Source organism: Ziziphus jujuba, chromosome 2, assembly GCF_031755915.1.
Source record: "Ziziphus jujuba cultivar Dongzao chromosome 2, ASM3175591v1".
Taxonomy (NCBI): Eukaryota; Viridiplantae; Streptophyta; class Magnoliopsida; order Rosales; family Rhamnaceae; genus Ziziphus; species Ziziphus jujuba.
This window is the reverse complement of record NC_083380.1, coordinates 19,418,712-19,436,909: the sequence shown is the minus strand read 5'-3', so window position 1 is coordinate 19,436,909 and position 18,198 is coordinate 19,418,712. Positions and strand designations below refer to the sequence as shown.

Below are 18,198 nucleotides of genomic sequence, written 5' to 3'. Positions count from 1 at the left end.
TTTCCTCTCTTTCCCCGCGCCGTTCACCCTCGGAGTTTCCCTTTTCTCCCGGCCCGACCGAGGGAACTCGCCCGGATCGCGCCGAACGCATGCGGACCTGCTGCGCTGCTTCTTTTCCTTATATCCATTCTTTAGCATCACCATGTCGGGTGCGATCATACCAGCACTAATGCACCGGATCCCATCAGAACTCCGAAGTTATGCGTGCTTGGGCGAGAGTAGTAATAGGATGGGTGACCTCCTGGGAAGTCCTCGTGTTGCACCCTTTTTTTTTTTTTTTTTTCCTCTCTTTCCCCGCGCCTTTCACCCTCGGAGTTTCCCTTTTCTCCCGGCCCGACCGAGGGAACTCGCCCGGATCGCGCCGAACGCATGCGGACCTGCTGCGCTGCTTCTTTTCCTTATATCCATTCTTTAGCATCACCATGTCGGGTGCGATCATACCAGCACTAATGCACCGGATCCCATCAGAACTCCGAAGTTAAGCGTGCTTGGGCGACAGTAGTACTAGGATGGGTGACCTCTTGGGAAGTCCTCGTGTTGCACCCCTTTTTTTTTTTTTTTTTCCTCTCTTTCCCCGCGCCTTTCACCCTCGGAGTTTCCCTTTTCTCCCGGCCCGACCGAGGGAACTCGCCCGGATCGCGCCGAACGCATGCGGACCTGCTGCGCTGCTTCTTTTCCTTATATCCATTCTTTAGCATCACCATGTCGGGTGCGATCATACCAGCACTAATGCACCGGATCCCATCAGAACTCCGAAGTTAAGCGTGCTTGGGCGAGAGTAGTACTAGGATGGGTGACCTCCTGGGAAGTCCTCGTGTTGCACCCTTTTTTTTTTTTTTTTTCCTCTCTTTCCCCGCGCCGTTCACCCTCGGAGTTTCCCTTTTCTCCCGGCCCGACCGAGGGAACTCGCCCGGATCGCGCCGAACGCATGCGGACCTGCTGCGCTGCTTCTTTTCCTTATATCCATTCTTTAGCATCACCATGTCGGGTGCGATCATACCAGCACTAATGCACCGGATCCCATCAGAACTCCGAAGTTAAGCGTGCTTGGGCGACAGTAGTACTAGGATGGGTGACCTCCTGGGAAGTCCTCGTGTTGCACCCCTTTTTTTTTTTTTTTTTTCCTCTCTTTCCCCGCGCCTTTCACCCTCGGAGTTTCCCTTTTCTCCCGGCCCGACCGAGGGAACTCGCTCGGATCCCGCCGAACGCATGCGGACCTGCTGCGCTGCTTCTTTTCCTTATATCCATTCTTTAGCATCACCATGTCGGGTGCGATCATACCAGCACTAATGCACCGGATCCCATCAGAACTCCGAAGTTATGCGTGCTTGGGCGAGAGTAGTACTAGGATGGGTGACCTCCTGGGAAGTCCTCGTGTTGCACCCTTTTTTTTTTTTTTTTTTCCTCTCTTTCCCCGCGCCTTTCACCCTCGGAGTTTCCCTTTTCTCCCGGCCCGACCGAGGGAACTCGCCCGGATCGCGCCGAACGCATGCGGACCTGCTGCGCTGCTTCTTTTCCTTATATCCATTCTTTAGCATCACCATGTCGGGTGCGATCATACCAGCACTAATGCACCGGATCCCATCAGAACTCCGAAGTTAAGCGTGCTTGGGCGAGAGTAGTACTAGGATGGGTGACCTCCTGGGAAGTCCTCGTGTTGCACCCCTTTTTTTTTTTTTTTTTCCTCTCTTTCCCCGCGCCTTTCACCCTCGGAGTTTCCCTTTTCTCCCGGCCCGACCGAGGGAACTCGCCCGGATCCCGCCGAACGCATGCGGACCTGCTGCGCTGCTTCTTTTCCTTATATCCATTCTTTAGCATCACCATGTCGGATGCGATCATACCAGCACTAATGCACCGGATCCCATCAGAACTCCGAAGTTAAGCGTGCTTGGGCGAGAGTAGTACTAGGATGGGTGACCTCCTGGGGAGTCCTCGTGTTGCACCCCTTTTTTTTTTTTTTTTTTCCTCTCTTTCCCCGCGCCGTTCACCCTCGGAGTTTCCCTTTTCTCCCGGCCCGACCGAGGGAACTCGCCCGGATCGCGCCGAACGCATGCGGACCTGCTGCGCTGCTTCTTTTCCTTATATCCATTCTTTAGCATCACCATGTCGGGTGCGATCATACCAGCACTAATGCACCGGATCCCATCAGAACTCCGAAGTTATGCGTGCTTGGGCGAGAGTAGTAATAGGATGGGTGACCTCCTGGGAAGTCCTCGTGTTGCACCCTTTTTTTTTTTTTTTTTCCTCTCTTTCCCCGCGCCTTTCACCCTCGGAGTTTCCCTTTTCTCCCGGCCCGACCGAGGGAACTCGCCCGGATCGCGCCGAACGCATGCGGACCTGCTGCGCTGCTTCTTTTCCTTATATCCATTCTTTAGCATCACCATGTCGGGTGCGATCATACCAGCACTAATGCACCGGATCCCATCAGAACTCCGAAGTTAAGCGTGCTTGGGCGACAGTAGTACTAGGATGGGTGACCTCTTGGGAAGTCCTCGTGTTGCACCCCTTTTTTTTTTTTTTTTTCCTCTCTTTCCCCGCGCCTTTCACCCTCGGAGTTTCCCTTTTCTCCCGGCCCGACCGAGGGAACTCGCCCGGATCGCGCCGAACGCATGCGGACCTGCTGCGCTGCTTCTTTTCCTTATATCCATTCTTTAGCATCACCATGTCGGGTGCGATCATACCAGCACTAATGCACCGGATCCCATCAGAACTCCGAAGCTAAGCGTGCTTGGGCGAGAGTAGTACTAGGATGGGTGACCTCCTGGGAAGTCCTCGTGTTGCACCCTTTTTTTTTTTTTTTTTCCTCTCTTTCCCCGCGCCGTTCACCCTCGGAGTTTCCCTTTTCTCCCGGCCCGACCGAGGGAACTCGCCCGGATCGCGCCGAACGCATGCGGACCTGCTGCGCTGCTTCTTTTCCTTATATCCATTCTTTAGCATCACCATGTCGGGTGCGATCATACCAGCACTAATGCACCGGATCCCATCAGAACTCCGAAGTTAAGCGTGCTTGGGCGAGAGTAGTACTAGGATGGGTGACCTCCTGGGAAGTCCTCGTGTTGCACCCCTTTTTTTTTTTTTTTTTTCCTCTCTTTCCCCGCGCCTTTCACCCTCGGAGTTTCCCTTTTCTCCCGGCCCGACCGAGGGAACTCGCCCGGATCGCGCCGAACGCATGCGGACCTGCTGCGCTGCTTCTTTTCCTTATATCCATTCTTTAGCATCACCATGTCGGGTGCGATCATACCAGCACTAATGCACCGGATCCCATCAGAACTCCGAAGTTAAGCGTGCTTGGGCGAGAGTAGTACTAGGATGGGTGACCTCCTGGGAAGTCCTCGTGTTGCACCCCTTTTTTTTTTTTTTTTTTCCTCTCTTTCCCCGCGCCTTTCACCCTCGGAGTTTCCCTTTTCTCCCGGCCCGACCGAGGGAACTCGCCCGGATCGCGCCGAACGCATGCGGACCTGCTGCGCTGCTTCTTTTCCTTATATCCATTCTTTAGCATCACCATGTCGGGTGCGATCATACCAGCACTAATGCACCGGATCCCATCAGAACTCCGAAGTTAAGCGTGCTTGGGCGAGAGTAGTACTAGGATGGGTGACCTCCTGGGAAGTCCTCGTGTTGCACCCTTTTTTTTTTTTTTTTTCCTCTCTTTCCCCGCGCCTTTCACCCTCGGAGTTTCCCTTTTCTCCCGGCCCGACCGAGGGAACTCGCCCGGATCGCGCCGAACGCATGCGGACCTGCTGCGCTGCTTCTTTTCCTTATATCCATTCTTTAGCATCACCATGTCGGGTGCGATCATACCAGCACTAATGCACCGGATCCCATCAGAACTCCGAAGTTAAGCGTGCTTGGGCGACAGTAGTACTAGGATGGGTGACCTCTTGGGAAGTCCTCGTGTTGCACCCCTTTTTTTTTTTTTTTTTTCCTCTCTTTCCCCGCGCCTTTCACCCTCGGAGTTTCCCTTTTCTCCCGGCCCGACCGAGGGAACTCGCCCGGATCGCGCCGAACGCATGCGGACCTGCTGCGCTGCTTCTTTTCCTTATATCCATTCTTTAGCATCACCATGTCGGGTGCGATCATACCAGCACTAATGCACCGGATCCCATCAGAACTCCGAAGTTAAGCGTGCTTGGGCGAGAGTAGTACTAGGATGGGTGACCTCCTGGGAAGTCCTCGTGTTGCACCCTTTTTTTTTTTTTTTTTCCTCTCTTTCCCCGCGCCGTTCACCCTCGGAGTTTCCCTTTTCTCCCGGCCCGACCGAGGGAACTCGCCCGGATCGCGCCGAACGCATGCGGACCTGCTGCGCTGCTTCTTTTCCTTATATCCATTCTTTAGCATCACCATGTCGGGTGCGATCATACCAGCACTAATGCACCGGATCCCATCAGAACTCCGAAGTTAAGCGTGCTTGGGCGAGAGTAGTACTAGGATGGGTGACCTCCTGGGAAGTCCTCGTGTTGCACCCCTTTTTTTTTTTTTTTTTTCCTCTCTTTCCCCGCGCCTTTCACCCTCGGAGTTTCCCTTTTCTCCCGGCCCGACCGAGGGAACTCGCCCGGATCACGCCGAACGCATGCGGACCTGCTGCGCTGCTTCTTTTCCTTATATCCATTCTTTAGCATCACCATGTCGGGTGCGATCATACCAGCACTAATGCACCGGATCCCATCAGAACTCCGAAGTTAAGCGTGCTTGGGCGAGAGTAGTACTAGGATGGGTGACCTCCTGGGAAGTCCTCGTGTTGCACCCCTTTTTTTTTTTTTTTTTTCCTCTCTTTCCCCGCGCCTTTCACCCTCGGAGTTTCCCTTTTCTCCCGGCCCGACCGAGGGAACTCGCCCGGATCGCGCCGAACGCATGCGGACCTGCTGCGCTGCTTCTTTTCCTTATATCCATTCTTTAGCATCACCATGTCGGGTGCGATCATACCAGCACTAATGCACCGGATCCCATCAGAACTCCGAAGTTAAGCGTGCTTGGGCGAGAGTAGTACTAGGATGGGTGACCTCCTGGGAAGTCCTCGTGTTGCACCCCTTTTTTTTTTTTTTTTTTCCTCTCTTTCCCCGCGCCTTTCACCCTCGGAGTTTCCCTTTTCTCCCGGCCCGACCGAGGGAACTCGCCCGGATCGCGCCGAACGCATGCGTACCTGCTGCGCTGCTTCTTTTCCTTATATCCATTCTTTAGCATCACCATGTCGGGTGCGATCATACCAGCACTAATGCACCGGATCCCATCAGAACTCCGAAGTTAAGCGTGCTTGGGCGAGAGTAGTACTAGGATGGGTGACCTCCTGGGAAGTCCTCGTGTTGCACCCTTTTTTTTTTTTTTTTTTCCTCTCTTTCCCCGCGCCTTTCACCCTCGGAGTTTCCCTTTTCTCCCGGCCCGACCGAGGGAACTCGCTCGGTGGGCCGGTGCATCGATGCCGCTGCCCGGATCGCGCCGAACGCATGCGGACCTGCTGCGCTGCTTCTTTTCCTTATATCCATTCTTTAGCATCACCATGTCGGGTGCGATCATACCAGCACTAATGCACCGGATCCCATCAGAACTCCGAAGTTAAGCGTGCTTGGGCGAGAGTAGTACTAGGATGGGTGACCTCCTGGGAAGTCCTCGTGTTGCACCCCTTTTTTTTTTTTTTTTTTCCTCTCTTTCCCCGCGCCTTTCACCCTCGGAGTTTCCCTTTTCTCCCGGCCCGACCGAGGGAACTCGCCCGGATCGCGCCGAACGCATGCGGACCTGCTGCGCTGCTTCTTTTCCTTATATCCATTCTTTAGCATCACCATGTCGGGTGCGATCATACCAGCACTAATGCACCGGATCCCATCAGAACTCCGAAGTTAAGCGTGCTTGGGCGAGAGTAGTACTAGGATGGGTGACCTCCTGGGAAGTCCTCGTGTTGCACCCCTTTTTTTTTTTTTTTTTTCCTCTCTTTCCCCGCGCCTTTCACCCTCGGAGTTTCCCTTTTCTCCCGGCCCGACCGAGGGAACTCGCCCGGATCGCGCCGAACGCATGCGGACCTGCTGCGCTGCTTCTTTTCCTTATATCCATTCTTTAGCATCACCATGTCGGGTGCGATCATACCAGCACTAATGCACCGGATCCCATCAGAACTCCGAAGTTAAGCGTGCTTGGGCGAGAGTAGTACTAGGATGGGTGACCTCCTGGGAAGTCCTCGTGTTGCACCCCTTTTTTTTTTTTTTTTTTCCTCTCTTTCCCCGCGCCATTCACCCTCGGAGTTTCCCTTTTCTCCCGGCCCGACCGAGGGAACTCGCCCGGATCGCGCCGAACGCATGCGGACCTGCTGCGCTGCTTCTTTTCCTTATATCCATTCTTTAGCATCACCATGTCGGGTGCGATCATACCAGCACTAATGCACCGGATCCCATCAGAACTCCGAAGTTAAGCGTGCTTGGGCGAGAGTAGTACTAGGATGGGTGACCTCCTGGGAAGTCCTCGTGTTGCACCCCTTTTTTTTTTTTTTTTTTCCTCTCTTTCCCCGCGCCTTTCACCCTCGGAGTTTCCCTTTTCTCCCGGCCCGACCGAGGGAACTCGCCCGGATCGCGCCGAACGCATGCGGACCTGCTGCGCTGCTTCTTTTCCTTATATCCATTCTTTAGCATCACCATGTCGGGTGCGATCATACCAGCACTAATGCACCGGATCCCATCAGAACTCCGAAGTTAAGCGTGCTTGGGCGAGAGTAGTACTAGGATGGGTGACCTCCTGGGAAGTCCTCGTGTTGCACCCCATTTTTTTTTTTTTTTCCTCTCTTTCCCCGCGCCTTTCACCCTCGGAGTTTCCCTTTTCTCCCGGCCCGACCGAGGGAACTCGCCCGGATCGCGCCGAACGCATGCGGACCTGCTGCGCTGCTTCTTTTCCTTATATCCATTCTTTAGCATCACCATGTCGGGTGCGATCATACCAGCACTAATGCACCGGATCCCATCAGAACTCCGAAGTTAAGCGTGCTTGGGCGAGAGTAGTACTAGGATGGGTGACCTCCTGGGAAGTCCTCGTGTTGCACCCTTTTTTTTTTTTTTTTTTCCTCTCTTTCCCCGCGCCTTTCACCCTCGGAGTTTCCCTTTTCTCCCGGCCCGACCGAGGGAACTCGCTCGGTGGGCCGGTGCATCGATGCCGCTGCCCGGATCGCGCCGAACGCATGCGGACCTGCTGCGCTGCTTCTTTTCCTTATATCCATTCTTTAGCATCACCATGTCGGGTGCGATCATACCAGCACTAATGCACCGGATCCCATTAGAACTCCGAAGTTAAGCGTGCTTGGGCGAGAGTAGTACTAGGATGGGTGACCTCCTGGGAAGTCCTCGTGTTGCACCCCTTTTTTTTTTTTTTTTTCCTCTCTTTCCCCGCGCCTTTCACCCTCGGAGTTTCCCTTTTCTCCCGGCCCGACCGAGGGAACTCGCCCGGATCGCGCCGAACGCATGCGGACCTGCTGCGCTGCTTCTTTTCCTTATATCCATTCTTTAGCATCACCATGTCGGGTGCGATCATACCAGCACTAATGCACCGGATCCCATCAGAACTCCGAAGTTAAGCGTGCTTGGGCGAGAGTAGTACTAGGATGGGTGACCTCCTGGGAAGTCCTCGTGTTGCACCCTTTTTTTGTTTTTTTTTTTCCTCTCTTTCCCCGCGCCTTTCACCCTCGAAGTTTCCCTTTTCTCCCGGCCCGACCGAGGGAACTCGCCCGGATCCCGCCGAACGCATGCGGACCTGCTGCGCTGCTTCTTTTCCTTATATCCATTCTTTAGCATCACCATGTCGGGTGCGATCATACCAGCACTAATGCACCGGATCCCATCAGAACTCCGAAGTTAAGCGTGCTTGGGCGAGAGTAGTACTAGGATGGGTGACCTCCTGGGAAGTCCTCGTGTTGCACCCCTTTTTTTTTTTTTTTTTCCTCTCTTTCCCCGCGCCTTTCACCCTCGGAGTTTCCCTTTTCTCCCGGCCCGACCGAGGGAACTCGCCCGGATCGCGCCGAACGCATGCGGACCTGCTGCGCTGCTTCTTTTCCTTATATCCATTCTTTAGCATCACCATGTCGGGTGCGATCATACCAGCACTAATGCACCGGATCCCATCAGAACTCCGAAGTTAAGCGTGCTTGGGCGAGAGTAGTACTAGGATGGGTGACCTCCTGGGAAGTCCTCGTGTTGCACCCCTTTTTTTTTTTTTTTTTCCTCTCTTTCCCCGCGCCGTTCACCCTCGGAGTTTCCCTTTTCTCCCGGCCCGACCGAGGGAACTCGCTCGGTGGGCCGGTGCATCGATGCCGCTGCCCGGATCGCGCCGAACGCATGCGGACCTGCTGCGCTGCTTCTTTTCCTTATATCCATTCTTTAGCATCACCATGTCGGGTGCGATCATACCAGCACTAATGCACCGGATCCCATCAGAACTCCGAAGTTAAGCGTGCTTGGGCGAGAGTAGTACTAGGATGGGTGACCTCTTGGGAAGTCCTCGTGTTGCACCCCTTTTTTTTTTTTTTTTTCCTCTCTTTCCCCGCGCCTTTCACCCTCGGAGTTTCCCTTTTCTCCCGGCCCGACCGAGGGAACTCGCCCGGATCGCGCCGAACGCATGCGGACCTGCTGCGCTGCTTCTTTTCCTTATATCCATTCTTTAGCATCACCATGTCGGGTGCGATCATACCAGCACTAATGCACCGGATCCCATCAGAACTCCGAAGTTAAGCGTGCTTGGGCGAGAGTAGTACTAGGATGGGTGACCTCCTGGGAAGTCCTCGTGTTGCACCCTTTTTTTTTTTTTTTTTCCTCTCTTTCCCCGCGCCGTTCACCCTCGGAGTTTCCCTTTTCTCCCGGCCCGACCGAGGGAACTCGCCCGGATCGCGCCGAACGCATGCGGACCTGCTGCGCTGCTTCTTTTCCTTATATCCATTCTTTAGCATCACCATGTCGGGTGCGATCATACCAGCACTAATGCACCGGATCCCATCAGAACTCCGAAGTTAAGCGTGCTTGGGCGAGAGTAGTACTAGGATGGGTGACCTCCTGGGAAGTCCTCGTGTTGCACCCCTTTTTTTTTTTTTTTTTTCCTCTCTTTCCCCGCGCCTTTCACCCTCGGAGTTTCCCTTTTCTCCCGGCCCGACCGAGGGAACTCGCCCGGATCGCGCCGAACGCATGCGGACCTGCTGCGCTGCTTCTTTTCCTTATATCCATTCTTTAGCATCACCATGTCGGGTGCGATCATACCAGCACTAATGCACCGGATCCCATCAGAACTCCGAAGTTAAGCGTGCTTGGGCGAGAGTAGTACTAGGATGGGTGACCTCCTGGGAAGTCCTCGTGTTGCACCCCTTTTTTTTTTTTTTTTTTCCTCTCTTTCCCCGCGCCTTTCACCCTCGGAGTTTCCCTTTTCTCCCGGCCCGACCGAGGGAACTCGCCCGGATCGCGCCGAACGCATGCGGACCTGCTGCGCTGCTTCTTTTCCTTATATCCATTCTTTAGCATCACCATGTCGGGTGCGATCATACCAGCACTAATGCACCGGATCCCATCAGAACTCCGAAGTTAAGCGTGCTTGGGCGAGAGTAGTACTAGGATGGGTGACCTCCTGGGAAGTCCTCGTGTTGCACCCCATTTTTTTTTTTTTTTCCTCTCTTTCCCCGCGCCTTTCACCCTCGGAGTTTCCCTTTTCTCCCGGCCCGACCGAGGGAACTCGCCCGGATCGCGCCGAACGCATGCGGACCTGCTGCGCTGCTTCTTTTCCTTATATCCATTCTTTAGCATCACCATGTCGGGTGCGATCATACCAGCACTAATGCACCGGATCCCATCAGAACTCCGAAGTTAAGCGTGCTTGGGCGAGAGTAGTACTAGGATGGGTGACCTCCTGGGAAGTCCTCGTGTTGCACCCTTTTTTTTTTTTTTTTTCCTCTCTTTCCCCGCGCCTTTCACCCTCGGAGTTTCCCTTTTCTCCCGGCCCGACCGAGGGAACTCGCTCGGTGGGCCGGTGCATCGATGCCGCTGCCCGGATCGCGCCGAACGCATGCGGACCTGCTGCGCTGCTTCTTTTCCTTATATCCATTCTTTAGCATCACCATGTCGGGTGCGATCATACCAGCACTAATGCACCGGATCCCATCAGAACTCCGAAGTTAAGCGTGCTTGGGCGAGAGTAGTACTAGGATGGGTGACCTCCTGGGAAGTCCTCGTGTTGCACCCCTTTTTTTTTTTTTTTTTTTCCTCTCTTTCCCCGCGCCTTTCACCCTCGGAGTTTCCCTTTTCTCCCGGCCCGACCGAGGGAACTCGCCCGCATCGCGCCGAACGCATGCGGACCTGCTGCGCTGCTTCTTTTCCTTATATCCATTCTTTAGCATCACCATGTCGGGTGCGATCATACCAGCACTAATGCACCGGATCCCATCAGAACTCCGAAGGTAAGCGTGCTTGGGGGAGAGTAGTACTAGGATGGGTGACCTCCTGGGAAGTCCTCGTGTTGCACCCCTTTTTTTTTTTTTTTTTCCTCTCTTTCCCCGCGCCTTTCACCCTCGGAGTTTCCCTTTTCTCCCGGCCCGACCGAGGGAACTCGCCCGGATCGCGCCGAACGCATGCGGACCTGCTGCGCTGCTTCTTTTCCTTATATCCATTCTTTAGCATCACCATGTCGGGTGCGATCATACCAGCACTAATGCACCGGATCCCATCAGAACTCCGAAGTTAAGCGTGCTTGGGCGAGAGTAGTACTAGGATGGGTGACCTCCTGGGAAGTCCTCGTGTTGCACCCCTTTTTTTTTTTTTTTTTTCCTCTCTTTCCCCGCGCCTTTCACCCTCGGAGTTTCCCTTTTCTCCCGGCCCGACCGAGGGAACTCGCCCGGATCGCGCCGAACGCATGCGGACCTGCTGCGCTGCTTCTTTTCCTTATATCCATTCTTTAGCATCACCATGTCGGGTGCGATCATACCAGCACTAATGTACCGGATCCCATCAGAACTCCGAAGTTAAGCGTGCTTGGGCGAGAGTAGTACTAGGATGGGTGACCTCCTGGGAAGTCCTCGTGTTGCACCCTTTTTTTTTTTCCTCTCTTTCCCCACGCCTTTCACCCTCGGAGTTTCCCTTTTCTCCCGGCCCGACCGAGGGAACTCGCCCGGATCGCGCCGAACGCATGCGGACCTGCTGCGCTGCTTCTTTTCCTTATATCCATTCTTTAGCATAACCATGTCGGGTGCGATCATACCAGCACTAATGCACCGGATCCCATCAGAACTCCGAAGTTAAGCGTGCTTGGGCGAGAGTAGTACTAGGATGGGTGACCTCCTGGGAAGTCCTCGTGTTGCACCCCTTTTTTTTTTTTTTTTTTCCTCTCTTTCCCCGCGCCTTTCACCCTCGGAGTTTCCCTTTTCTCCCGGCCCGACCGAGGGAACTCGCCCGGATCGCGCCGAACGCATGCGGACCTGCTGCGCTGCTTCTTTTCCTTATATCCATTCTTTAGCATCACCATGTCGGGTGCGATCATACCAGCACTAATGCACCGGATCCCATCAGAACTCCGAAGTTAAGCGTGCTTGGGCGAGAGTAGTACTAGGATTGGTGACCTCCTGGGAAGTCCTCGTGTTGCACCCCTTTTTTTTTTTTTTTTTTCCTCTCTTTCCCCGCGCCTTTCACCCTCGGAGTTTCCCTTTTCTCCCGGCCCGACGGAGGGAACTCGCCCGGATCGCGCCGAACGCATGCGGACCTGCTGCGCTGCTTCTTTTCCTTATATCCATTCTTTAGCATCACCATGTCGGGTGCGATCATACCAGCACTAATGCACCGGATCCCATCAGAACTCCGAAGTTAAGCGTGCTTGGGCGAGAGTAGTACTAGGATGGGTGACCTCCTGGGAAGTCCTCGTGTTGTACCCTTTTTTTTTTTTTTTTTTTCCTCTCTTTCCCCGCGCCTTTCACCCTCGGAGTTTCCCTTTTCTCCCGGCCCGACCGAGGGAACTCGCTCGGTGGGCCGGTGCATCGATGCCGCTGCCCGGATCGCGCCGAACGCATGCGGACCTGCTGCGCTGCTTCTTTTCCTTATATCCATTCTTTAGCATCACCATGTCGGGTGCGATCATACCAGCACTAATGCACCGGATCCCATCAGAACTCCGAAGTTAAGCGTGCTTGGGCGAGAGTAGTACTAGGATGGGTGACCTCCTGGGAAGTCCTCGTGTTGCACCCCTTTTTTTTTTTTTTTTTTTCCTCTCTTTCCCCGCGCCTTTCACCCTCGGAGTTTCCCTTTTCTCCCGGCCCGACCGAGGGAACTCGCCCGCATCGCGCCGAACGCATGCGGACCTGCTGCGCTGCTTCTTTTCCTTATATCCATTCTTTAGCATCACCATGTCGGGTGCGATCATACCAGCACTAATGCACCGGATCCCATCAGAACTCCGAAGGTAAGCGTGCTTGGGGGAGAGTAGTACTAGGATGGGTGACCTCCTGGGAAGTCCTCGTGTTGCACCCCTTTTTTTTTTTTTTTTTCCTCTCTTTCCCCGCGCCTTTCACCCTCGGAGTTTCCCTTTTCTCCCGGCCCGACCGAGGGAACTCGCCCGGATCGCGCCGAACGCATGCGGACCTGCTGCGCTGCTTCTTTTCCTTATATCCATTCTTTAGCATCACCATGTCGGGTGCGATCATACCAGCACTAATGCACCGGATCCCATCAGAACTCCGAAGGTAAGCGTGCTTGGGGGAGAGTAGTACTAGGATGGGTGACCTCCTGGGAAGTCCTCGTGTTGCACCCCTTTTTTTTTTTTTTTTTCCTCTCTTTCCCCGCGCCTTTCACCCTCGGAGTTTCCCTTTTCTCCCGGCCCGACCGAGGGAACTCGCCCGGATCGCGCCGAACGCATGCGGACCTGCTGCGCTGCTTCTTTTCCTTATATCCATTCTTTAGCATCACCATGTCGGGTGCGATCATACCAGCACTAATGCATCGGATCCCATCAGAACTCCGAAGTTAAGCGTGCTTGGGCGAGAGTAGTACTAGGATGGGTGACCTCCTGGGAAGTCCTCGTGTTGAACCCCTTTTTTTTTTTTTTTTTTCCTCTCTTTCCCCGCGCCTTTCACCCTCGGAGTTTCCCTTTTCTCCCGGCCCGACCGAGGGAACTCGCCCGGATCGCGCCGAACGCATGCGGACCTGCTGCGCTGCTTCTTTTCCTTATATCCATTCTTTAGCATCACCATGTCGGGTGCGATCATACCAGCACTAATGCACCGGATCCCATCAGAACTCCGAAGTTAAGCGTGCTTGGGCGAGAGTAGTACTAGGATGGGTGACCTTCTGGGAAGTCCTCGTGTTGCACCCCTTTTTTTTTTTTTTTTTCCTCTCTTTCCCCGCGCCTTTCACCCTCGGAGTTTCCCTTTTCTCCCGGCCCGACCGAGGGAACTCGCCCGGATCGCGCCGAACGTATGCGGACCTGCTGCGCTGCTTCTTTTCCTTATATCCATTCTTTAGCATCACCATGTCGGGTGCGATCATACCAGCACTAATGCACCGGATCCCATCAGAACTCCGAAGTTAAGCGTGCTTGGGCGAGAGTAGTACTAGGATGGGTGACCTCCTGGGAATTCCTCGTGTTGCACCCTTTTTTTTTTTTTTTTCCTCTCTTTCCCCGCGCCTTTCACCCTCGTAGTTTCCCTTTTCTCCCGGCCCGACCGAGGGAACTCGCCCGGATCGCGCCGAACGCATGCGGACCTGCTGCGCTGCTTCTTTTCCTTATATCCATTCTTTAGCATCACCATGTCGGGTGCGATCATACCAGCACTAATGCACCGGATCACATCAGAACTCCGAAGTTAAGCGTGCTTGGGCGAGAGTAGTACTAGGATGGGTGACCTCCTGGGAAGTCCTCGTGTTGCACCCCTTTTTTTTTTTTTTTTCCTCTCTTTCCCCGCGCCGTTCACCCTCGGAGTTTCCCTTTTCTCCCGGCCCGACCGAGGGAACTCGCCCGGATCGCGCCGAACGCATGCGGACCTGCTGCGCTGCTTCTTTTCCTTATATCCATTCTTTAGCATCACCATGTCGGGTGCGATCATACCAGCACTAATGCACCGGATCCCATCAGAACTCCGAAGTTAAGCGTGCTTGGGCGAGAGTAGTACTAGGATGGGTGACCTCCTGGGAAGTCCTCGTGTTGCACCCTTTTTTTTTTTTTTTTCCTCTCTTTCCCCGCGTTCCCCGCGCCTTTCACCCTCGGAGTTTCCCTTTTCTCCCGGCCCGACCGAGGGAACTCGCCCGGATCGCGCCGAACGCATGCGGACCTGCTGCGCTGCTTCTTTTCCTTATATCCATTCTTTAGCATCACCATGTCGGGTGCGATCATACCAGCACTAATGCACCGGATCCCATCAGAACTCCGAAGTTAAGCGTGCTTGGGCGAGAGTAGTACTAGGATGGGTGACCTCCTGGGAAGTCCTCGTGTTGCACCCCTTTTTTTTTTTTTTTTTCCTCTCTTTCCCCGCGCCTTTCACCCTCGGAGTTGCCCTTTTCTCCCGGCCCGACCGAGGGAACTCGCCCGGATCGCGCCGAACGCATGCGGACCTGCTGCGCTGCTTCTTTTCCTTATATCCATTCTTTAGCATCACCATGTCGGGTGCGATCATACCAGCACTAATGCACCGGATCCCATCAGAACTCCGAAGTTAAGCGTGCTTGGGCGAGAGTAGTACTAGGATGGGTCCTCGTGTTGCACCCCTTTTTTTTTTTTTTTTTCCTCTCTTTCCCCGCGCCTTTCACCCTCGGAGTTGCCCTTTTCTCCCGGCCCGACCGAGGGAACTCGCCCGGATCGCGCCGAACGCATGCGGACCTGCTGCGCTGCTTCTTTTCCTTATATCCATTCTTTAGCATCACCATGTCGGGTGCGATCATACCAGCACTAATGCACCGGATCCCATCAGAACTCCGAAGTTAAGCGTGCTTGGGCGAGAGTAGTACTAGGATGGGTGACCTCCTGGGAAGTCCTCGTGTTGCACCCCTTTTTTTTTTTTTTTTCCTCTCTTTCCCCGCGCCTTTCACCCTCGGAGTTGCCCTTTTCTCCCGGCCCGACCGAGGGAACTCGCCCGGATCGCGCCGAACGCATGCGGACCTGCTGCGCTGCTTCTTTTCCTTATATCCATTCTTTAGCATCACCATGTCGGGTGCGATCATACCAGCACTAATGCACCGGATCCCATCAGAACTCCGAAGTTAAGCGTGCTTGGGCGAGAGTAGTACTAGGATGGGTGACCTCCTGGGAAGTCCTCGTGTTGCACCCTTTTTTTTTTTTTTTTTTCCTCTCTTTCCCCGCGCCTTTCACCCTCGGAGTTTCCCTTTTCTCCCGGCCCGACAGAGGGAACTCGCCCGGATCGCGCCGAACGCATGCGGACCTGCTGCGCTGCTTCTTTTCCTTATATCCATTCTTTAGCATCACCATGTCGGGTGCGATCATACCAGCACTAATGCACCGGATCCCATCAGAACTCCGAAGTTAAGCGTGCTTGGGCGAGAGTAGTACTAGGATGGGTGACCTCCTGGGAAGTCCTCGTGTTGCACCCCTTTTTTTTTTTTTTTTTCCTCTCTTTCCCCGCGCCTTTCACCCTCGGAGTTGCCCTTTTCTCCCGGCCCGACCGAGGGAACTCGCCCGGATCGCGCCGAACGCATGCGGACCTGCTGCGCTGCTTCTTTTCCTTATATCCATTCTTTAGCATCACCATGTCGGGTGCGATCATACCAGCACTAATGCACCGGATCCCATTAGAACTCCGAAGTTAAGCGTGCTTGGGCGAGAGTAGTACTAGGATGGGTGACCTCCTGGGAAGTCCTCGTGTTGCACCCTTTTTTTTTTTTTTTTTTCCTCTCTTTCCCCGCGCCTTTCACCCTCGGAGTTTCCCTTTTCTCCCGGCCCGACCGAGGGAACTCGCTCGGTGGGCCGGTGCATCGATGCCGCTGCCCGGATCGCGCCGAACGCATGCGGACCTGCTGCGCTGCTTCTTTTCCTTATATCCATTCTTTAGCATCACCATGTCGGGTGCGATCATACCAGCACTAATGCACCGGATCCCATCAGAACTCCGAAGTTAAGCGTGCTTGGGCGAGAGTAGTACTAGGATGGGTGACCTCCTGGGAAGTCCTCGTGTTGCACCCCTTTTTTTTTTTTTTTTTTTCCTCTCTTTCCCCACGCCTTTCACCCTCGGAGTTTCCCTTTTCTCCCGGCCCGACCGAGGGAACTCGCCCGGATCGCGCCGAACGCATGCGGACCTGCTGCGCTGCTTCTTTTCCTTATATCCATTCTTTAGCATCACCATGTCGGGTGCGATCATACCAGCACTAATGCACCGGATCCCATCAGAACTCCGAAGTTAAGCGTGCTTGGGCGAGAGTAGTACTAGGATGGGTGACCTCCTGGGAAGTCCTCGTGTTGCACCCCTTTTTTTTTTTTTTTTTTTTCCTCTCTTTCCCCGCGCCTTTCACCCTCGGAGTTTCCCTTTTCTCCCGGCCCGACCGAGGGAACTCGCCCGGATCGCGCCGAACGCATGCGGACCTGCTGCGCTGCTTCTTTTCCTTATATCCATTCTTTAGCATCACCATGTCGGGTGCGATCATACCAGCACTAATGCACCGGATCCCATCAGAACTCCGAAGTTATTCGTGCTTGGGCGAGAGTAGTACTAGGATGGGTGACCTCCTGGGAAGTCCTCGTGTTGCACCCCTTTTTTTTTTTTTTTTTTTTCCTCTCTTTCCCCGCGCCTTTCACCCTCGGAGTTTCCCTTTTCTCCCGGCCCGACCGAGGGAACTCGCCCGGATCGCGCCGAACGCATGCGGACCTGCTGCGCTGCTTCTTTTCCTTATATCCATTCTTTAGCATCACCATGTCGGGTGCGATCATACCAGCACTAATGCACCGGATCCCATCAGAACTCCGAAGTTAAGCGTGCTTGGGCGAGAGTAGTACTAGGATGGGTGACCTCCTGGGAAGTCCTCGTGTTGCACCCCTTTTTTTTTTTTTTTTCCTCTCTTTCCCCGCGCCTTTCACCCTCGGAGTTTCCCTTTTCTCCCGGCCCGACCGAGGGAACTCGCCCGGATCGCGCCGAACGCATGCGGACCTGCTGCGCTGCTTAATTTCCTTATATCCATTCTTTAGCATCACCATGTCGGGTGCGATCATACCAGCACTAATGCATCGGATCCCATCAGAACTCCGAAGTTAAGCGTGCTTGGGCGAGAGTAGTACTAGGATGGGTGACTTCCTGGGAAGTCCTCGTGTTGCACCCCTTTTTTTTTTTTTTTTTTTCCTCTCTTTCCCCGCGCCTTTCACCCTCGGAGTTTCCCTTTTCTCCCGGCCCGACCGAGGGAACTCGCCCGGATCGCGCCGAACGCATGCGGACCTGCTGCGCTGCTTCGTTTCCTTATATCCATTCTTTAGCATCACCATGTCGGGTGCGATCATACCAGCACTAATGCACCGGATCCCATCAGAACTCCGAAGTTAAGCGTGCTTGGGCGAGAGTAGTACTAGGATGGGTGACTTCCTGGGAAGTCCTCGTGTTGCACCCCTTTTTTTTTTTTTTTTTTTCCTCTCTTTCCCCGCGCCTTTCACCCTCGGAGTTTCCCTTTTCTCCCGGCCCGACCGAGGGAACTCGCCCGGATCGCGCCGAACGCATGCGGACCTGCTGCGCTGCTTCTTTTCCTTATATCCATTCTTTAGCATCACCATGTCGGGTGCGATCATACCAGCACTAATGCACCGGATCCCATCAGAACTCCGAAGTTAAGCGTGCTTGGGCGAGAGTAGTACTAGGATGGGTGACCTCCTGGGAAGTCCTCGTGTTGCACCCCTTTTTTTTTTTTTTTTTCCTCTCTTTCCCCGCGCCTTTCACCCTCGGAGTTGCCCTTTTCTCCCGGCCCGACCGAGGGAACTCGCCCGGATCGCGCCGAACGCATGCGGACCTGCTGCGCTGCTTCTTTTCCTTATATCCATTCTTTAGCATCACCATGTCGGGTGCGATCATACCAGCACTAATGCACCGGATCCCATCAGAACTCCGAAGTTAAGCGTGCTTGGGCGAGAGTAGTACTAGGATGGGTGACCTCCTGGGAAGTCCTCGTGTTGCACCCCTTTTTTTTTTTTTTTTCCTCTCTTTCCCCGCGCCTTTCACCCTCGGAGTTGCCCTTTTCTCCCGGCCCGACCGAGGGAACTCGCCCGGATCGCGCCGAACGCATGCGGACC

General features: G+C 54.3%; 63 non-coding genes and 1 pseudogene across 63 annotated transcripts; all 64 read left to right on the top strand.

Moving 5' to 3' along the window:
• Positions 1–147: 147 nt before the first annotated feature.
• On the top strand, positions 148–266 carry LOC132802179 (5S ribosomal RNA). The gene has a single exon (XR_009637303.1). It is a non-coding gene; the product is annotated as a 5S ribosomal RNA (ribosomal RNA).
• A 161-nt stretch (positions 267–427) lies between these two features.
• LOC132802023 (5S ribosomal RNA) lies at positions 428–546 on the top strand. Its single transcript, XR_009637144.1, has one exon. It is a non-coding gene; the product is annotated as a 5S ribosomal RNA (ribosomal RNA).
• A 161-nt stretch (positions 547–707) lies between these two features.
• LOC132801143 (5S ribosomal RNA) lies at positions 708–826 on the top strand. The gene has a single exon (XR_009636259.1). It is a non-coding gene; the product is annotated as a 5S ribosomal RNA (ribosomal RNA).
• Positions 827–986: 160 nt separating this feature from the next.
• Positions 987–1,105, top strand: LOC132801972 (5S ribosomal RNA). The gene has a single exon (XR_009637093.1). It is a non-coding gene; the product is annotated as a 5S ribosomal RNA (ribosomal RNA).
• A 162-nt stretch (positions 1,106–1,267) lies between these two features.
• On the top strand, positions 1,268–1,386 carry LOC132801842 (5S ribosomal RNA). The gene has a single exon (XR_009636963.1). It is a non-coding gene; the product is annotated as a 5S ribosomal RNA (ribosomal RNA).
• A 161-nt stretch (positions 1,387–1,547) lies between these two features.
• LOC132802941 (5S ribosomal RNA) lies at positions 1,548–1,666 on the top strand. The gene has a single exon (XR_009638046.1). It is a non-coding gene; the product is annotated as a 5S ribosomal RNA (ribosomal RNA).
• A 161-nt stretch (positions 1,667–1,827) lies between these two features.
• Positions 1,828–1,946, top strand: LOC132802026 (5S ribosomal RNA). Its single transcript, XR_009637147.1, has one exon. It is a non-coding gene; the product is annotated as a 5S ribosomal RNA (ribosomal RNA).
• Positions 1,947–2,108: 162 nt separating this feature from the next.
• Positions 2,109–2,227, top strand: LOC132802178 (5S ribosomal RNA). Its single transcript, XR_009637302.1, has one exon. It is a non-coding gene; the product is annotated as a 5S ribosomal RNA (ribosomal RNA).
• A 160-nt stretch (positions 2,228–2,387) lies between these two features.
• On the top strand, positions 2,388–2,506 carry LOC132802022 (5S ribosomal RNA). Its single transcript, XR_009637143.1, has one exon. It is a non-coding gene; the product is annotated as a 5S ribosomal RNA (ribosomal RNA).
• Positions 2,507–2,667: 161 nt separating this feature from the next.
• LOC132801337 (5S ribosomal RNA) lies at positions 2,668–2,786 on the top strand. The gene has a single exon (XR_009636453.1). It is a non-coding gene; the product is annotated as a 5S ribosomal RNA (ribosomal RNA).
• Positions 2,787–2,946: 160 nt separating this feature from the next.
• LOC132802940 (5S ribosomal RNA) lies at positions 2,947–3,065 on the top strand. Its single transcript, XR_009638045.1, has one exon. It is a non-coding gene; the product is annotated as a 5S ribosomal RNA (ribosomal RNA).
• A 162-nt stretch (positions 3,066–3,227) lies between these two features.
• On the top strand, positions 3,228–3,346 carry LOC132802938 (5S ribosomal RNA). The gene has a single exon (XR_009638043.1). It is a non-coding gene; the product is annotated as a 5S ribosomal RNA (ribosomal RNA).
• A 162-nt stretch (positions 3,347–3,508) lies between these two features.
• LOC132801142 (5S ribosomal RNA) lies at positions 3,509–3,627 on the top strand. Its single transcript, XR_009636258.1, has one exon. It is a non-coding gene; the product is annotated as a 5S ribosomal RNA (ribosomal RNA).
• A 160-nt stretch (positions 3,628–3,787) lies between these two features.
• On the top strand, positions 3,788–3,906 carry LOC132802021 (5S ribosomal RNA). Its single transcript, XR_009637142.1, has one exon. It is a non-coding gene; the product is annotated as a 5S ribosomal RNA (ribosomal RNA).
• A 162-nt stretch (positions 3,907–4,068) lies between these two features.
• LOC132801141 (5S ribosomal RNA) lies at positions 4,069–4,187 on the top strand. Its single transcript, XR_009636257.1, has one exon. It is a non-coding gene; the product is annotated as a 5S ribosomal RNA (ribosomal RNA).
• A 160-nt stretch (positions 4,188–4,347) lies between these two features.
• On the top strand, positions 4,348–4,466 carry LOC132802937 (5S ribosomal RNA). Its single transcript, XR_009638042.1, has one exon. It is a non-coding gene; the product is annotated as a 5S ribosomal RNA (ribosomal RNA).
• Positions 4,467–4,628: 162 nt separating this feature from the next.
• On the top strand, positions 4,629–4,747 carry LOC132802936 (5S ribosomal RNA). Its single transcript, XR_009638041.1, has one exon. It is a non-coding gene; the product is annotated as a 5S ribosomal RNA (ribosomal RNA).
• Positions 4,748–4,909: 162 nt separating this feature from the next.
• Positions 4,910–5,028, top strand: LOC132802935 (5S ribosomal RNA). Its single transcript, XR_009638040.1, has one exon. It is a non-coding gene; the product is annotated as a 5S ribosomal RNA (ribosomal RNA).
• Positions 5,029–5,190: 162 nt separating this feature from the next.
• LOC132801140 (5S ribosomal RNA) lies at positions 5,191–5,309 on the top strand. Its single transcript, XR_009636256.1, has one exon. It is a non-coding gene; the product is annotated as a 5S ribosomal RNA (ribosomal RNA).
• Positions 5,310–5,499: 190 nt separating this feature from the next.
• LOC132802934 (5S ribosomal RNA) lies at positions 5,500–5,618 on the top strand. The gene has a single exon (XR_009638039.1). It is a non-coding gene; the product is annotated as a 5S ribosomal RNA (ribosomal RNA).
• A 162-nt stretch (positions 5,619–5,780) lies between these two features.
• On the top strand, positions 5,781–5,899 carry LOC132802933 (5S ribosomal RNA). The gene has a single exon (XR_009638038.1). It is a non-coding gene; the product is annotated as a 5S ribosomal RNA (ribosomal RNA).
• A 162-nt stretch (positions 5,900–6,061) lies between these two features.
• LOC132802932 (5S ribosomal RNA) lies at positions 6,062–6,180 on the top strand. Its single transcript, XR_009638037.1, has one exon. It is a non-coding gene; the product is annotated as a 5S ribosomal RNA (ribosomal RNA).
• Positions 6,181–6,342: 162 nt separating this feature from the next.
• Positions 6,343–6,461, top strand: LOC132802931 (5S ribosomal RNA). Its single transcript, XR_009638036.1, has one exon. It is a non-coding gene; the product is annotated as a 5S ribosomal RNA (ribosomal RNA).
• A 162-nt stretch (positions 6,462–6,623) lies between these two features.
• LOC132802930 (5S ribosomal RNA) lies at positions 6,624–6,742 on the top strand. Its single transcript, XR_009638035.1, has one exon. It is a non-coding gene; the product is annotated as a 5S ribosomal RNA (ribosomal RNA).
• A 160-nt stretch (positions 6,743–6,902) lies between these two features.
• On the top strand, positions 6,903–7,021 carry LOC132801138 (5S ribosomal RNA). The gene has a single exon (XR_009636254.1). It is a non-coding gene; the product is annotated as a 5S ribosomal RNA (ribosomal RNA).
• Positions 7,022–7,211: 190 nt separating this feature from the next.
• LOC132801269 (5S ribosomal RNA) lies at positions 7,212–7,330 on the top strand. Its single transcript, XR_009636385.1, has one exon. It is a non-coding gene; the product is annotated as a 5S ribosomal RNA (ribosomal RNA).
• A 161-nt stretch (positions 7,331–7,491) lies between these two features.
• On the top strand, positions 7,492–7,610 carry LOC132801137 (5S ribosomal RNA). Its single transcript, XR_009636253.1, has one exon. It is a non-coding gene; the product is annotated as a 5S ribosomal RNA (ribosomal RNA).
• Positions 7,611–7,772: 162 nt separating this feature from the next.
• Positions 7,773–7,891, top strand: LOC132802929 (5S ribosomal RNA). The gene has a single exon (XR_009638034.1). It is a non-coding gene; the product is annotated as a 5S ribosomal RNA (ribosomal RNA).
• A 161-nt stretch (positions 7,892–8,052) lies between these two features.
• On the top strand, positions 8,053–8,171 carry LOC132802927 (5S ribosomal RNA). Its single transcript, XR_009638032.1, has one exon. It is a non-coding gene; the product is annotated as a 5S ribosomal RNA (ribosomal RNA).
• A 190-nt stretch (positions 8,172–8,361) lies between these two features.
• On the top strand, positions 8,362–8,480 carry LOC132801243 (5S ribosomal RNA). Its single transcript, XR_009636359.1, has one exon. It is a non-coding gene; the product is annotated as a 5S ribosomal RNA (ribosomal RNA).
• Positions 8,481–8,641: 161 nt separating this feature from the next.
• LOC132801136 (5S ribosomal RNA) lies at positions 8,642–8,760 on the top strand. The gene has a single exon (XR_009636252.1). It is a non-coding gene; the product is annotated as a 5S ribosomal RNA (ribosomal RNA).
• Positions 8,761–8,920: 160 nt separating this feature from the next.
• Positions 8,921–9,039, top strand: LOC132802926 (5S ribosomal RNA). The gene has a single exon (XR_009638031.1). It is a non-coding gene; the product is annotated as a 5S ribosomal RNA (ribosomal RNA).
• A 162-nt stretch (positions 9,040–9,201) lies between these two features.
• Positions 9,202–9,320, top strand: LOC132802925 (5S ribosomal RNA). The gene has a single exon (XR_009638030.1). It is a non-coding gene; the product is annotated as a 5S ribosomal RNA (ribosomal RNA).
• A 162-nt stretch (positions 9,321–9,482) lies between these two features.
• Positions 9,483–9,601, top strand: LOC132802924 (5S ribosomal RNA). Its single transcript, XR_009638029.1, has one exon. It is a non-coding gene; the product is annotated as a 5S ribosomal RNA (ribosomal RNA).
• A 160-nt stretch (positions 9,602–9,761) lies between these two features.
• On the top strand, positions 9,762–9,880 carry LOC132801135 (5S ribosomal RNA). The gene has a single exon (XR_009636251.1). It is a non-coding gene; the product is annotated as a 5S ribosomal RNA (ribosomal RNA).
• Positions 9,881–10,069: 189 nt separating this feature from the next.
• On the top strand, positions 10,070–10,188 carry LOC132802923 (5S ribosomal RNA). Its single transcript, XR_009638028.1, has one exon. It is a non-coding gene; the product is annotated as a 5S ribosomal RNA (ribosomal RNA).
• A 163-nt stretch (positions 10,189–10,351) lies between these two features.
• On the top strand, positions 10,352–10,470 carry LOC132802150 (5S ribosomal RNA). The gene has a single exon (XR_009637274.1). It is a non-coding gene; the product is annotated as a 5S ribosomal RNA (ribosomal RNA).
• Positions 10,471–10,631: 161 nt separating this feature from the next.
• On the top strand, positions 10,632–10,750 carry LOC132802922 (5S ribosomal RNA). Its single transcript, XR_009638027.1, has one exon. It is a non-coding gene; the product is annotated as a 5S ribosomal RNA (ribosomal RNA).
• Positions 10,751–10,912: 162 nt separating this feature from the next.
• On the top strand, positions 10,913–11,031 carry LOC132801499 (5S ribosomal RNA). The gene has a single exon (XR_009636615.1). It is a non-coding gene; the product is annotated as a 5S ribosomal RNA (ribosomal RNA).
• Positions 11,032–11,185: 154 nt separating this feature from the next.
• LOC132802921 (5S ribosomal RNA) lies at positions 11,186–11,304 on the top strand. Its single transcript, XR_009638026.1, has one exon. It is a non-coding gene; the product is annotated as a 5S ribosomal RNA (ribosomal RNA).
• A 162-nt stretch (positions 11,305–11,466) lies between these two features.
• LOC132801927 (5S ribosomal RNA) lies at positions 11,467–11,585 on the top strand. Its single transcript, XR_009637048.1, has one exon. It is a non-coding gene; the product is annotated as a 5S ribosomal RNA (ribosomal RNA).
• A 162-nt stretch (positions 11,586–11,747) lies between these two features.
• LOC132801654 (5S ribosomal RNA) lies at positions 11,748–11,866 on the top strand. Its single transcript, XR_009636774.1, has one exon. It is a non-coding gene; the product is annotated as a 5S ribosomal RNA (ribosomal RNA).
• A 191-nt stretch (positions 11,867–12,057) lies between these two features.
• Positions 12,058–12,176, top strand: LOC132802920 (5S ribosomal RNA). The gene has a single exon (XR_009638025.1). It is a non-coding gene; the product is annotated as a 5S ribosomal RNA (ribosomal RNA).
• Positions 12,177–12,339: 163 nt separating this feature from the next.
• On the top strand, positions 12,340–12,458 carry LOC132802149 (5S ribosomal RNA). Its single transcript, XR_009637273.1, has one exon. It is a non-coding gene; the product is annotated as a 5S ribosomal RNA (ribosomal RNA).
• A 161-nt stretch (positions 12,459–12,619) lies between these two features.
• Positions 12,620–12,738, top strand: LOC132802148 (5S ribosomal RNA). Its single transcript, XR_009637272.1, has one exon. It is a non-coding gene; the product is annotated as a 5S ribosomal RNA (ribosomal RNA).
• Positions 12,739–12,899: 161 nt separating this feature from the next.
• LOC132802133 (5S ribosomal RNA) lies at positions 12,900–13,018 on the top strand. Its single transcript, XR_009637256.1, has one exon. It is a non-coding gene; the product is annotated as a 5S ribosomal RNA (ribosomal RNA).
• Positions 13,019–13,180: 162 nt separating this feature from the next.
• On the top strand, positions 13,181–13,299 carry LOC132801272 (5S ribosomal RNA). The gene has a single exon (XR_009636388.1). It is a non-coding gene; the product is annotated as a 5S ribosomal RNA (ribosomal RNA).
• A 161-nt stretch (positions 13,300–13,460) lies between these two features.
• Positions 13,461–13,579, top strand: LOC132801241 (5S ribosomal RNA). The gene has a single exon (XR_009636357.1). It is a non-coding gene; the product is annotated as a 5S ribosomal RNA (ribosomal RNA).
• A 159-nt stretch (positions 13,580–13,738) lies between these two features.
• On the top strand, positions 13,739–13,857 carry LOC132801538 (5S ribosomal RNA). Its single transcript, XR_009636654.1, has one exon. It is a non-coding gene; the product is annotated as a 5S ribosomal RNA (ribosomal RNA).
• A 160-nt stretch (positions 13,858–14,017) lies between these two features.
• LOC132801134 (5S ribosomal RNA) lies at positions 14,018–14,136 on the top strand. Its single transcript, XR_009636250.1, has one exon. It is a non-coding gene; the product is annotated as a 5S ribosomal RNA (ribosomal RNA).
• A 168-nt stretch (positions 14,137–14,304) lies between these two features.
• LOC132802919 (5S ribosomal RNA) lies at positions 14,305–14,423 on the top strand. The gene has a single exon (XR_009638024.1). It is a non-coding gene; the product is annotated as a 5S ribosomal RNA (ribosomal RNA).
• Positions 14,424–14,584: 161 nt separating this feature from the next.
• LOC132802709 (5S ribosomal RNA) lies at positions 14,585–14,688 on the top strand (annotated as a pseudogene).
• Positions 14,689–14,849: 161 nt separating this feature from the next.
• LOC132802918 (5S ribosomal RNA) lies at positions 14,850–14,968 on the top strand. The gene has a single exon (XR_009638023.1). It is a non-coding gene; the product is annotated as a 5S ribosomal RNA (ribosomal RNA).
• A 160-nt stretch (positions 14,969–15,128) lies between these two features.
• Positions 15,129–15,247, top strand: LOC132801133 (5S ribosomal RNA). Its single transcript, XR_009636249.1, has one exon. It is a non-coding gene; the product is annotated as a 5S ribosomal RNA (ribosomal RNA).
• Positions 15,248–15,408: 161 nt separating this feature from the next.
• On the top strand, positions 15,409–15,527 carry LOC132802916 (5S ribosomal RNA). Its single transcript, XR_009638021.1, has one exon. It is a non-coding gene; the product is annotated as a 5S ribosomal RNA (ribosomal RNA).
• Positions 15,528–15,688: 161 nt separating this feature from the next.
• On the top strand, positions 15,689–15,807 carry LOC132801347 (5S ribosomal RNA). The gene has a single exon (XR_009636463.1). It is a non-coding gene; the product is annotated as a 5S ribosomal RNA (ribosomal RNA).
• Positions 15,808–15,997: 190 nt separating this feature from the next.
• LOC132802915 (5S ribosomal RNA) lies at positions 15,998–16,116 on the top strand. Its single transcript, XR_009638020.1, has one exon. It is a non-coding gene; the product is annotated as a 5S ribosomal RNA (ribosomal RNA).
• A 163-nt stretch (positions 16,117–16,279) lies between these two features.
• Positions 16,280–16,398, top strand: LOC132802914 (5S ribosomal RNA). The gene has a single exon (XR_009638019.1). It is a non-coding gene; the product is annotated as a 5S ribosomal RNA (ribosomal RNA).
• A 164-nt stretch (positions 16,399–16,562) lies between these two features.
• LOC132802061 (5S ribosomal RNA) lies at positions 16,563–16,681 on the top strand. The gene has a single exon (XR_009637182.1). It is a non-coding gene; the product is annotated as a 5S ribosomal RNA (ribosomal RNA).
• A 164-nt stretch (positions 16,682–16,845) lies between these two features.
• LOC132802913 (5S ribosomal RNA) lies at positions 16,846–16,964 on the top strand. The gene has a single exon (XR_009638018.1). It is a non-coding gene; the product is annotated as a 5S ribosomal RNA (ribosomal RNA).
• Positions 16,965–17,124: 160 nt separating this feature from the next.
• On the top strand, positions 17,125–17,243 carry LOC132801945 (5S ribosomal RNA). Its single transcript, XR_009637066.1, has one exon. It is a non-coding gene; the product is annotated as a 5S ribosomal RNA (ribosomal RNA).
• Positions 17,244–17,406: 163 nt separating this feature from the next.
• LOC132801553 (5S ribosomal RNA) lies at positions 17,407–17,525 on the top strand. Its single transcript, XR_009636670.1, has one exon. It is a non-coding gene; the product is annotated as a 5S ribosomal RNA (ribosomal RNA).
• A 163-nt stretch (positions 17,526–17,688) lies between these two features.
• Positions 17,689–17,807, top strand: LOC132802912 (5S ribosomal RNA). Its single transcript, XR_009638017.1, has one exon. It is a non-coding gene; the product is annotated as a 5S ribosomal RNA (ribosomal RNA).
• Positions 17,808–17,968: 161 nt separating this feature from the next.
• Positions 17,969–18,087, top strand: LOC132802911 (5S ribosomal RNA). Its single transcript, XR_009638016.1, has one exon. It is a non-coding gene; the product is annotated as a 5S ribosomal RNA (ribosomal RNA).
• Positions 18,088–18,198: the final 111 nt, after the last annotated feature.